This window comes from Sus scrofa, chromosome 10, assembly GCF_000003025.6.
Source record: "Sus scrofa isolate TJ Tabasco breed Duroc chromosome 10, Sscrofa11.1, whole genome shotgun sequence".
Lineage (NCBI taxonomy): Eukaryota > Metazoa > Chordata > Mammalia > Artiodactyla > Suidae > Sus > Sus scrofa.
The window spans coordinates 35597107-35609773 of NC_010452.4; the positions used below are offsets into that span (position 1 = coordinate 35597107).

General features: G+C 37.6%; 1 long non-coding RNA gene across 1 annotated transcript; it reads left to right on the forward strand.

Annotated features, from left to right (window-relative positions):
• LOC106505140 lies at window positions 1035–11888 on the forward strand. Its single transcript, XR_002336154.1, has 3 exons — window positions 1035–1246; window positions 2746–2819; window positions 11187–11888. It is a non-coding gene; the product is annotated as an uncharacterized LOC106505140 (long non-coding RNA).

Genomic DNA, 12667 nt, shown 5'->3' on the forward strand with positions numbered 1-12667 from the left:
TTTTTTTTTTTTTTAAGGGATAACACCTGGCATATGAAAGTTCCCAGGTTAGGGGTTGAATTGGAACTGCAGCTGCTGGCCTATACCACAGATGCAGCAATGCCAGATCTGAGCCATGTCTGCAAACTGCACTGCAACTTGTGGCAACGAAGGGTCCTTAGCCCACTCAGCAGAACCAGGGACTGAGTCCGCATCCTCATGAATACTAGCTGGGTTCATTTCAGCTGAGCCACAACAGGAACACAATTTTCTGCCTTTTGTGGTAATGACTTTTGTCAGAATTTCCTATTTAATCTTCAAAAACCTCATGATGATCTTTGCAGATACCTCATTCCTGTAAGTGGTTTTTTTTTTTTTTTTTTTTTTTTTTCGATTTTCTATAAGGAATAAAGAGGAGGATTTATTTGCCCTGTGTGGTGGTCTTCATTTTTTTGTTTCCCCAGAGATCATGACACTTTGTCAGACATGAGAAACTGTGCACTGATTTCTAGTGGTCATATTTCACCCTCCCTTTGCCAAAGGTTTTCAGTTCCTCTATTAATTCTAGGCATTATCAGCGTGGGGTTTTAGGCAACATTTGTTTCCAGACAGACATAGAATCTTTCCTTTATTGATGCCCTGTTAACAGCTGAATTTTCTCTCCATTTCCCTTGCTACAACTAATTGCTCGAAAAAACGTTTGCATGGTATTTATTTTACCTCAGAAGCTACACATGCTTGGCTAAATACTCAAACTCCAGTAATTGGTCCTGAACAACTGTGTACATCTGCTAGGAATATTCCTACACTCAGTAGCAAGCGTGGGATCTTGCTAGAGTCCTGGAGGTCACCCAACAGACTTTTCCTCCTTCATCTCAAACTCCTCTGCCAGGTCCTCTGCCATCTCTTAGTAGGTTATTCCTGGAAGAGCCATCTCAGCTGTTGCTTTAAATAAGGTCACTTTTTCCTGGTGAGCCACACCTGGGCAGGACTAGCCCCGCCCTCGCCAAGTTGCTGGATGACTTTCCCAGTTCACCCTGCACCTCCCAGAGACAGTTAGTTCGGCCAGGCCCGCTCCTCACAAACACGGCGTGGCCCAGCATGGCTGGTTTGTGGTTCCAAAAGACCACAAATAAGCTATTTGGTTCCAAGAAGTCAACAAAAAGCTGTGTTTTGTTTTGCTTTGCTTTTCCTTGCCATGTTTGGAAGAAAGTTCTTCAGCCTGAGTTGGAATCTTAGGAAGGGGAATGGAACTGGTAAGCTTTAGGTAAGTTGACCAGTGATACAACAAAAGTTTCAGTGAGAATTACTAACCTTCCCATTTTTTTTTTTTTTTTGATTAATGGTTCATATGGCTGGACATTTTTCAACATCAAATGTTTAAAAGTGTGTGTGTGTGTGTGTAATGTTTTAAAAATCCCTTGTATAACTTGGGAAAAATCAAGGTTTCTGAGAACATTGATAGATTGTGGAATACAACAAACTGCAATTCCTGTGTTAAATTAAAATTGGTGATTCTTCATGGCTTGTGATAATGATCTGGTTTCCAGGGTAAAAAACTCTAAAGACCTCACATATCCAAAACTAAGGTAATGCTAAGTGACAGTTTGATTAGTCTCTCTCATATGGGAAGAGAAGAAAAGGTGTATCATTTGGGGCAGAAGTAATTAAGCCTCACTTAGTGTTCCTGTTCAAGGTCTGTAAAAGAGCACTGGTGATATTAGAACAAGAAAAGGATACTAGTTAGAGACCACTGTCACCTCCAATTTTGTGGTTGTTGTAGATGGAAGGAATGTGCAGCTTGAGCCTCAAATTCTGAAGCCTATTCGTATATGTATTGAACTTATTAGAGTGAAACACACTGCAGTGACCCAAATCTGGAAGAACTTCATAGCATACACTTTGATGCTGGGATAGGTTTAAGTCTGGTCCACAGAGAAACACCAGTATTCTTACTCTGTGCATTTTCAAAATCAGCTCACTTTCTTTACTCATATTTGTCTAATCCTTTCCATTGTGCTGTGTTAATATACGTCTGTTTTCATGGTAAGTGATGGATAAATTTCTTGGAGAGAAGCTCTATGTAATTTATTTCTTCAATCAGTACATATAATAAGAGTTTATTAAAATGCTTCATGTTTTTTTTTCCTTTGGTTATCAAATATTTTAGGAGACCCCTCAAAAAAACAAAAAAACAAAAAAACCCTTCACATCTTGACAGACAACCAACAATACCGTTGGCCTTTTTGGGTGTGTGTGTGTGTGTCTCTCTTTTTAAATCAACAAAACAATTTGATGCTTAAAAGATAGGAGTATTTCCCAATCAGACTGAAGTCTAGAACATATATATGTTTGTGTGTGTGTGTGTGTGTGTATATATATATATATATATATATTTTTTTTTTTTTTTTTTGATCCGGGAAATGGCGGAACGCTAGGGGCGGGGAGGACACGCAGCAGCACTTGGTGCTCCTGGCGCCGGTTGGGGCGGTGGGGTCAGGTGCTGAGAACGCAACGTGGCGGTGAGGACATCTGATCCCGCCAGAGCAGAGGCAGGAAAGATGGGCGTCTGGGGCTCGTAATTTACATAAAATTGGCGTTGATACTCGCGCACTGCTGCCGCCGCCGCCTGACCACCACCCACTTCGCCGGACTTCTGCTCCAGGAAGGGGCTGGGTCCTTCTGGAATTCATCGTCATCTTCATTGCTTTTGTGGCTTCTTTTCAAAATGAGAAACCTTTTTTTTTTTTCTTTTTTAATTTTTAGGAAGAATCAGATTCAAAATAAGACATTAACTGCGAAATCCAAAATGGCTGCGCTTACCCTATTGATAAAAACAGGTGAGTCTCCAAAAGATATAATCAATCTTCACATTTATTTTAAGTAGTAAATAATATAAATAAGTATTGTTATTCTGAGTGGCAATTTAATGCATGTATTCGATTAACAATTATAACTTCTGTACATCCTAAATGCTTATGTAGCTTTGTACTTTTTTCTTTTTTTTTTTTTTTTTGCGTGGGGTTAGTTCTCCATTACATAAAAAGAGAATGAATCAACATTTTATTGTGGAACCTGGGAATCAAATTTTAAGACTAGAAGGAGGAGAACTTCCTACTGTTTCAGATATCTGGGAAACTATTTTGACTCTACATACAAAAAAATGTCAGTATAGATACTTGTGATCAAGTACAGTATGCCCTTGTCATACAAAGGATTTTCCATGACCATTTTATATAAAATAGTACTTCCCACAGCTTCACACTATTCTCCTTTATCTTTCTTTTCCCTTTTTTAATAATTACAGCTAACAAATTTTGCAGTATAGCTAACCCATAAAGCTCTGTTCTAAGTATTTTACCTATATTAATTTATTTAATATGCTTTGCAATATTGGGTTATTATTATCTATGATTTACAAACTAGGAAACAGAAATGCACAGACTTAAGAATGGCTCCAGTGTCATGCATGTCATACAGCTAGTAAGTGAGGGGAGGTGCTCCCAGGTTTCAAAACACAGCAGTCAGCCTAGAGTTTGTGCCCTAAGCAACTGTACAAAAGTGTCTCTACTTTCACATGACTTACTGCTACTTTGTATATTGTATGTGTATGTATGTATGCCTGTTTATTTTCTCTGTCTCCTTGATAGGATGCAGGCTTTTTAAGAATACAGATTTTTTTTTTTTCTTTTTACTGATGAGCCTCATTAACTAGAATATTGTCTGTCTCATGGTAGGCCTTCAACTAGTTAACAAACAGAAACAATCAGAGAATGAATGTACCATTACCACCTTTAAATCTACATTATTTTCATACATAGATGTTTTGATAGCATCACATTTATGACTTCAGAGTCCTGAGCTCTGTCAGTAGGTCCATAAAGAGCACAACATAAAATGATCCATAAATAACATGAAACTGAAGGTAAAGTCAAGCAGACAACTCCAAGTGACTACAGAAAGATGCTATTTAGGATAAACAGAAAGGAAACAAGCAGTACCACAATAAAGCAAGAGAGCTTAAAAGTAAGTTTATGAGCAAAAGATAGATACTTGAGACTTACAGACCGGTAGCCTTCTACATGTATTGTATGCATATTTTAGCATAAACAATGGAATGAATAGAGGGTGTGGAATAAATAAATCGTAATTTTTATTTCATTTTTCTTAAATCCCATTTGCAAGATATTAATATACAAAATATAGTAGACTATTTCACATGTAACATTCATAAATTGGTAATAGATCATCAAGGGCAGCTATGCTTAAAATCTAGTGATGAAGTAACAAAATAAACTGAGTTTGAGGCCACCTGAAAAAGAAGCCACTGTAAAACATGGCCATCTTTTGGTAGTTCATCACCTAGGTAACTTTTCTCATAGGGCAAGGTAACTTTTGGTAGTTCATCGCCTAGGTAGCTTTTCTCATAGTATCTCCAGCTTTGATACTATGGTACAGATACACTAGTGTTTCTACATGTACTTTGGCACTTGATATTATGATGAATTATAAAGTTCTCAAAATAAGTTTTTATGTCATGAATCCAATTTCTTTTATGTTGTCAATGACAATGACAGAGGCTACATCCTTAATTTCACAGATCTACAGCAGGCCATAGCTTTGTGCATCAGTTTTTTATAACCTGGATCTTAGAAAACGTAAGGCAGCAAAAATGTCTACAAACCCTTATCATACCACAGAACCCTAAGCATCATCTGTGATATCTGGGTATTTGAGGTTAGAGGAGAGTGAGAGGTAGCTGCAGTGCAAAAGGAAGAGGCAAAGGGCAGTTGTGCTATCAGATTGCCCTCATGTGCAGCTTTAGAAATAGTTTAGGTGTCGTATCCTCTCTCCTAATAACTTGCCCCTATATATTATTGGTAGTCACAGGTGACTTTAAAAGCAGGTCAGTGTCATAATTATAGGGGAAAAAAAAGCTAAAACTAGACATTCTCTGAGAAATACACTGCAATGAGAGATTTTATTTTTGTTTTTGTTTATGTAAGACTGTCTCTCAAATCCCTTTTTCATTATTGTTGGTTGCTTGGTTGGCCCTAGATGTTGCTTGGAGGCTGACATAGGATGGAATGGATACTAATGAGGGAGCAGGAAGGAAAGGAAGTATCAGAAAAGAAAAGTTTTCTCATTTTGCCATACTATGCCTGGTCTCAGCTGACGTTCGTGAGAACAGAGTTGGTAAAGACTTCCATATCTGGTTGTGAATCTTAGATGAATTAATCTTTGTCTCTCTGAGCCTTAGTTGCCCCATTTGTACAAGTAGAAATATTAACAGTCCTGAATTGTTATGGTTGTTTTGAAGATTAAAAAAAGAAAATAGAGTAATTATTGTGGCTCATTGGTAATGAATCCAGCTAGTATCCATGAGGACGAGAGTTCGATCCCTGGCCTCAATGGGTTAAGGTTCTGGCGTTGCCCTGAGCTTTGGTATAAGTCACAGAGGTGGCTTAGATCCTGTGTTACTGTGGCTGTGGTGTAGGCCAGCAGCTATAGCTCTGATTCACCCCCTAGTCTGGGAACTTCCATATGCCATGGGTATGGCCCTAAAAACACAAATAAATAAATAAAAATAAAAAAGCAAATGTTTTAAAGTACCTATAATCATATTTGATGCACATTAAATACACATTATTTTATTATTATATTTTTCTTTCAAAATAAAATCCAGCTTCGATACTATGGTACAGATACTGTAGTATTTCTATATGTACTTTGACACTTGATATTATGATGAATTACAAAGTTCTCAAAATAAGTTTTTATGTCATGAATCCAATTTCTTTTATGTTGTCAATGACAATGACAGAGGCTACATCCTTAATTTCACTAAATGTATTTTATTTATTATTTCTGATGATTTGAGGAAAGACACATTGTCATAAGCAGCTGTCCTTTTAATTTTTGCTTATGATAGTTCTGAAAAAATTCATCTTTATTTAAAGAATTTGAAAACATGAATTAATTATAAGATTTTAGCACTTCTTTTTGTTCTATAAAGCCAAGTTCCCAGATGTTTAGCTAAATTTCAAGCAACATTTATACTTTATTGATGATATTTGTTATTAAAAGTTTGCAAATATATGTCTCTTTTAAAAATTTTTATGTTGGGGATGTTTTAAAAACTCCAGTTCTATAAGTATAACCCTTTTTGTGCCAGTGTTAGTTTTTTATGTCTGTGGCACAAATAACATTTCCCTTATTTTCAGTCTGCAAATTTTAATCCACAGGGGTGGCTAGAGTATTGGGCATTGGTTGCCTTAACAAAATAAAACATCCTCTACTATCCTTAAATTTTTTGGAGCAAATGCAGTAAGATGTAATGAATCTTACATCACATTCTCAGTTTTCTCTTTCTTGAAATGGAGGTGAAAAATGATTATTGTTGTTATAATTTGACTTTATTGTGCAGCCTCCTAGGTACACTCCAATAGCATGCAGAACTTTGCTAAGTCCCAGTAGAGGACTGGCTATTCCTAAATAGCTCCTGAAAAAACCCAGAGCAACCCAGGAATCTGAATTAGTTTGACAAGTTACAGAATATCTATAAAAATGCCTTCTGTGTCAAATATTAGTCAGCATAGTAGATTATTAGACATAGCCTTTTTCTAAAATGATAATTTAAAAAAGTCTCTTCGGATACATCTGGATAAGATTAAACAAACTTCCATAAATCAGCACAATCATGATATAAGGGAACCACTGTACAACTGGTAAAAATAAGCATCTGCCTATTACCAGGTCAAAACTAAATGTCCACAATTTAGCTTTATTATCACACAAAAATTTTATTCTATTTAATGTTAGCACCGTCGTGTACTAAGTCCTCCCATCTTAGAGTCAGCATCATCCTTCGCACCTAATTCTCTTGCTGTCTTCCAATCTGCCAGAAATGGCTCTATAATGAAAATGAAATGGAAATTATGTCTGCTAATGTTTAATTGAATTGAGTATCATTGGTCGACCATCAGAACATTTTTTCATTTGTAGAAAATGAAAGAGAATCTCTATATCCAAATACTGTGTGCAAAATCAGTGTCATATACATATTATCATAGTTTCTCATATGTGTAAATGGGAAATGTTTGGATCATGAAATGACAGCACTCTCTGGGCATCACCTGGAAGCATTTATTTTAGATACTATAATTAAATATTTTAAGATTTTAAGGTAAATTTTTATTTAAATGATAATCAACCATTATATTAACTCTGGTAAATTGATAAAGATTTTTTTTTTCTTGTTAACATCAAGTAAAATACAGAAGACAACAATTACATGGAATATATTAAGTGCTTAAGGAACTTTTTCAGGAGCTCCTGTTGTGGCTCAGTGAAAACAAATTTGACTAGCATCCATGAGGATGTAGGTTCAATCTCTGGCCTCGCTCAATGGGTTAAGGATACAGCGTTGCCATGAGCTGTGGTGTACGTCACAGACTTGGCTCGGATCCTGAGTTGCTGTGGCTGTGGCTGTCAGCTGTAGCTCCAATACGACCCCTAGCCTGGGAATCTATATATGCTGCAGATGTGGCCCTGAAAAAGCCAGAAAAAAATAAAATAAAGGAAATTTTTCTAGTCAAAAAAGCAGGCTTAACCTGCAGTCTATACTGGGACTCAACTTCATGTTGTGCATTTCTGCAGTCACTGTTTTTTTTTGTTGTTGCTGAGTGACAAATGACTGCAAAATTAGTGGCTTAAAACAACAGGCATTTATTACCTCATTTCTGTGTGTCAGGAATCCAAGCACAGCTTAACATCTTAAAAACCTGTAGTCAACATCCAAGGTGCAGGTCCTCTTCTAAGCTCACTGGTATCTTTTAAAAATAAACATCGACTTTGTTCAAAAAGAGTATTGCAGTAGGAATAATGCACTGATCTTAGGATCTACAAGTGTCTCAAAATCAAAAAAGGCTCCTTTTCTTTTATAGAGAAGGGGAAATAGGGCTAGCAGGAACATTGTGGGTAAGAGGGAATTGGCGATGGCAAAAGCAGGATGTTTCAACAGGAAATGTTTCTCCCAGTATGTTTTTCTTGGAGTGGACTTTTAAGGGGTGGAGAGGGGGAGGGGAGAGGATGGCGTCCTGCACCTTAGTGCTTGCTTAAATTTGGGGTTGAGCCAAAGTTGCCAGGATTCCAGAAAGTGTAGCAAGATTGAAAGGGCAAGTAGAAGCTGAAGAAAAAGGTTAAGATAATTTGCAATGGAAGTTGTATGTGGAAACTAGTAATATTTTGTGAGCTTTATATATGTTCCCACAAAATATTCTTTGTGAGCTAAGACAATTATTTAGCGATCTGGGACCAAAGCTAAACATGTAGGTATGAGACATAGAAGCATAAGAATAAAGTACTGTAACTGAAATAATTTTGTAGAGGGTAGAAACTGTAGACAGTAAGAAAATAAATGACAAATTTTAATGGCCCAGATACTAACTTTGAATTCTAGACTTTCATATGTACACTTTGCAACACACCAGTATAATGATGTGTATAATCATGTGTGTAATGATTTGGACTCTGAATTAATCTTCTGTAAGAATACAATTGCCAGGTTCCTCTGCACTGCTCGCTCTTGCGCGCGCTCTTTCTCTCTCTGTCTGTCTCTCTCTCTCGGTTCTTGCCTACACACAATAAAGATTTGGAGGTGCAGGGTGAGAAGTGCTGTAGCGGTGCCAGTATAGAGCCAGCTGGCAAGGCAAGGATGGAAGCAGGCAGTCTCTCCAAGCAGGAGTGATCTGCTCAGGAATGGAGTGGTTCTGGGCCTAAGGGAATTTCCCCTCAAAATGACACTGCTTTCATGTGACAGATCTGACCTGGCCTTTGTTTTTCTTTTTTCTTTTTTTGTATTTTGTTTGTTTGTTTGTTTTGTCTTGATTTTGCTTTTTATGGCTGCACCTGCAGTATATGGAAGTTCCCAGGCTAGGGTTTAATCAGAGCTATAGCTGCCACCCTATGCTACAGCCACAGCCACATGAGCCTTGAGTTGTGTCTGCCACGTATACCACAGCTCATGACCCACATCATAGCTTGCAGCAATGCTGGATCCCCAGCCCACTGAGCGAGGCCAAGGATAAAACCTGCATCCTCCTGGATACTAGTCTGATTTGTTTCTGCTGTGCCACAACGGAAACTCCTGACCTGGGATCTTTTAATGAGTCTTTCTGGTAGGAAAATAGCTCCTGCAGGTTACCTTGGAGATTACAATCACAATAGCAATCAAGAGTCAGGTAGCAGTGTACAGAAAGTTTTATTTATGCCCTCAAAGATCAGGCTACCCTGGCTGCAGTTGGGTCTTTCCTTATATCCTTGTATCTTGGACCTGTTTGGGGACCCCTGTTCTTTTGCCCCAGGTCCACAAATTTCCTGTCCCAGCCCCCTGCACCTGTGTAAGATCTGAGTGTTGTTTCAATCTCTGTATGGGGGGGGGGTGCATTTTGATCCACTGATTGGTTCCAGAAGGGTTGCCTTATTTGCATAGGAAAAAGGCTATAGGGAGATTCTCCAAAGAAAGTTCCTCTGATATCTGCTTGTGTCCTCATTGTTTGATCTCTGGTCTCCTAGTTTTGGTACCAGTAAATGGCCTGTTTTGAATCACCCGGGTTTGTGTGAGTCCCTATCCTATCATACCTAACACAGTGATCCATTGAAAATCCTTCTCTTTAAAAATTGAACAGCGATAAACTAGTCGCCGACTATGTAAGTTCTCCATGATACAATCTAAGTTTCTTCATCTCTTTCTCGCAAATACCTGGATATGGGCTGATTTTAGAAAAAAATTGTGAAGTTGTAAAATACTGTCTTTGGGCTACTCACTCCGATTATCTTTCTTGCTTTTTCAGCAAAACTTGGTAAAAGTCATTGATTTTAATAAAAATTAAGGGAGTATGTTATCTATATTCTCAATACATATATAAATGGTAAGATTTTATTATATTATTTTACAACATGGCATTTAATGAGCTTGTGCAATCTATTTTTCCAGACATTAAAATTGACGACACATTTGGCATATACTGTACTAGATAATTTCTGTGCACTTTTTTCAAGGCAGTGAAACAAAAAATAATTCTTATCTTGATATTTTAAACCAAAATGGAAAATTATTGCTTCCAGAATTTAAGAGGCTTTTCTCATTGCAAAAGAAAATTAGGTCCTGTCCTTGGTACTGGCAGTGAAAATTTTTCAGATGACAGAATTCATTGGAATTGTAGGCAGCCGTCTGAATCATGTATTTTCATATGCATTCAAATGTTAAAGTTTTAGTGTACCTCTGGAAACCAGAGGTATTGTCTTGACAAGTGATGTGATCTGCTAGGATTTACTTTTGAACCAAATGGTGGCAGTTTGGGAAAGAGATAATCCTATTCCAATTTGCTTCATTTAGTCATTTTCCTTAGGCTAGCATGTTCAATTCTGGAAAGATAAGTAACATTTCTCAGCATGCATACACGCAAAAGAGATATTGTAAAAGTTTATTTGGAATGCTATTTCAAATTGTGGGCTTTTACAATGAAGAAAATGGATATAGCTTTCTGTTGAGGAAACAAGAGACATAATCTTTAGAGTTCATCATACACAAGAGAAATGCATACTTCCTTGCTGCCCAAGCTTATTGAACTCTGTACCAGTATAGCAGTCTTCAAGAAAGATTATTTTTTTGTTGTTGTTTTTATTTTGTTCTGTTTTGCTTTGGCTTCTTTGAGGGTCAGGGATCAGTATTCAACCTACTTAAGACCAATGATACATAAAGGAAAATCTAGTATTAAAATTTCAAGGAGAGCCTTTGTCAAACCATAACAGATTGAGATGCTGAAGAATTCTTCACTGGCCCTGTTCCTTTTCCTTTATTTCTGTCGTGTAACTGGTAAATTTTCTAGAGTTGAAACTACTCTCTCATGATCATGAGTTAAAAATCTTAATGATTAAAAAATCAACAGCTATTATGGTTGACTTGGAATCTGAAAAGAGCCTAGTTTATTGATAGTATTATAATTATTTTGGCAGTGTTTGCACCATGCAGAAGTTCCCAGGTAAGAGATCAAACTCACACCACAGCAGTAACAATGCCAGATCCTTAACCACCAGGCCACTGAGAAATTCCTTGGTAATATCATTAGGTGATTAATTGAGGCAATCAACCTTCAGACCCCTTAGTAAATAATAACTATATCGGTTATGTCTCTGTTCATTAGGCTTCTATGGCTTGCAGTTGAACGTGTCATCTTGATGCAGAAATTCACTAAAAACTAGGAAGAAATCATAAAAGATTGATAAAAAGGACTTTAACCACTGGGCATGCCAATACTGAATAGCAATGAGATTTTAGTAAAGAAGATGGAAGCTCCGGTCTACAAAAGGGTGAGTCAAAATGAGAAGTGTGTGTGGGAGATTGAGTATATTCGATACAGTTTATAAGAAACTGTCCAAGCATTCAAACACTATTACTGCCTTTATAGTAGTTGAGAAATTGTTGAAAAGTTTCATGTGTGAACCTATGTAATCCCGATTTTCTGTGACTGAAACTACCTTAACTTATTGCTGAAATTCTGCCTCTGTCTGCCAGTGCTGAAGTGAAATCCAGAGACAAAGTTTGGGGTAAAAGAGAAAAAGATAGCCTTATTGCTTTGTTAGGCAAAGGGAGCCACAGAAGGCTAATTCCTTAAAGACTGCACTCCCCTTTGAAGGGGTTAGGAGGTGATTTTATAGTTTTTGGTGTAGAAGAAAGATTAGGGCTATAGATAAGAATCAGGGTAGAGGCAAGCTTGCATTGTTTTTCAAGGTTGATGCTTCGTGGCCACAGGACTGGTTCTGGTGGTCCTCCTTGCAGAAATGAATAATGCTTCATCAAGTAGTTCTTCCATTTGTTGCGGGTTTTAGTTCTATAGAAAGGTTCAAAGATATTTTTGTGTATATTCTCAAGGAGGTACCAGGATTCTGCCCCAAGGCTGCACGGCTCCTCCCAGGTCTCTGCATCCCTTCCCTTCCATGATTAGCAACTGCCCTTTGGACTCAGGGAAGGTCATGGGGGCTGGGGCTTATTCCCTAAAAGCAAGAAATGGAGGACATAGAAAGGCTTGTGTGCCTAGGAGCTTTACAGGGCATCAGCTCAGTTATAGGCTCGTGGAAAATTTTCCTAGCTCATGGTAAACTCAGGCACATCTCGTTTGTATTCGCTTTCTCGTGTGTCCCTGTTACATGAGTCAGCATTCACATTTCTGCAATTCATTTTCATTCTACGAGGTGATATGTGGGTTGCCAGGAGCCCTGCAGTGTATCATGGTATAAGGGATAATCTACCTGCCAGTTCCAGGTTGTTCTGTTCTTTCCTTGCTGGACCTGCTCAAATCTTAGTCATCTTGAAAGGCACAGGCAGATCTACCTCTGTCCTTGTTGCCATGGCTACTTACAATACCTGTCTCTAGAGAACACCTAGCAGTTCAGAATTACCTGGCAGTCTAAATTATCCTCTTGTGAATTTTGAAGGCCCCTTTTCTCTTCCAGTCCTTTCAGCTACTTATATGTATTTTTTTTTCATTTTCTAAAGTTTTTTTTATTTAAGTATAGTTGATTACAATGTTGTGATAATTTCTGCTGTACAACAAAGTGATTTAGTTATACATATACACACATCCATTCTCTTTTAAACACTTTTCCCACATAGATTATTACAGAA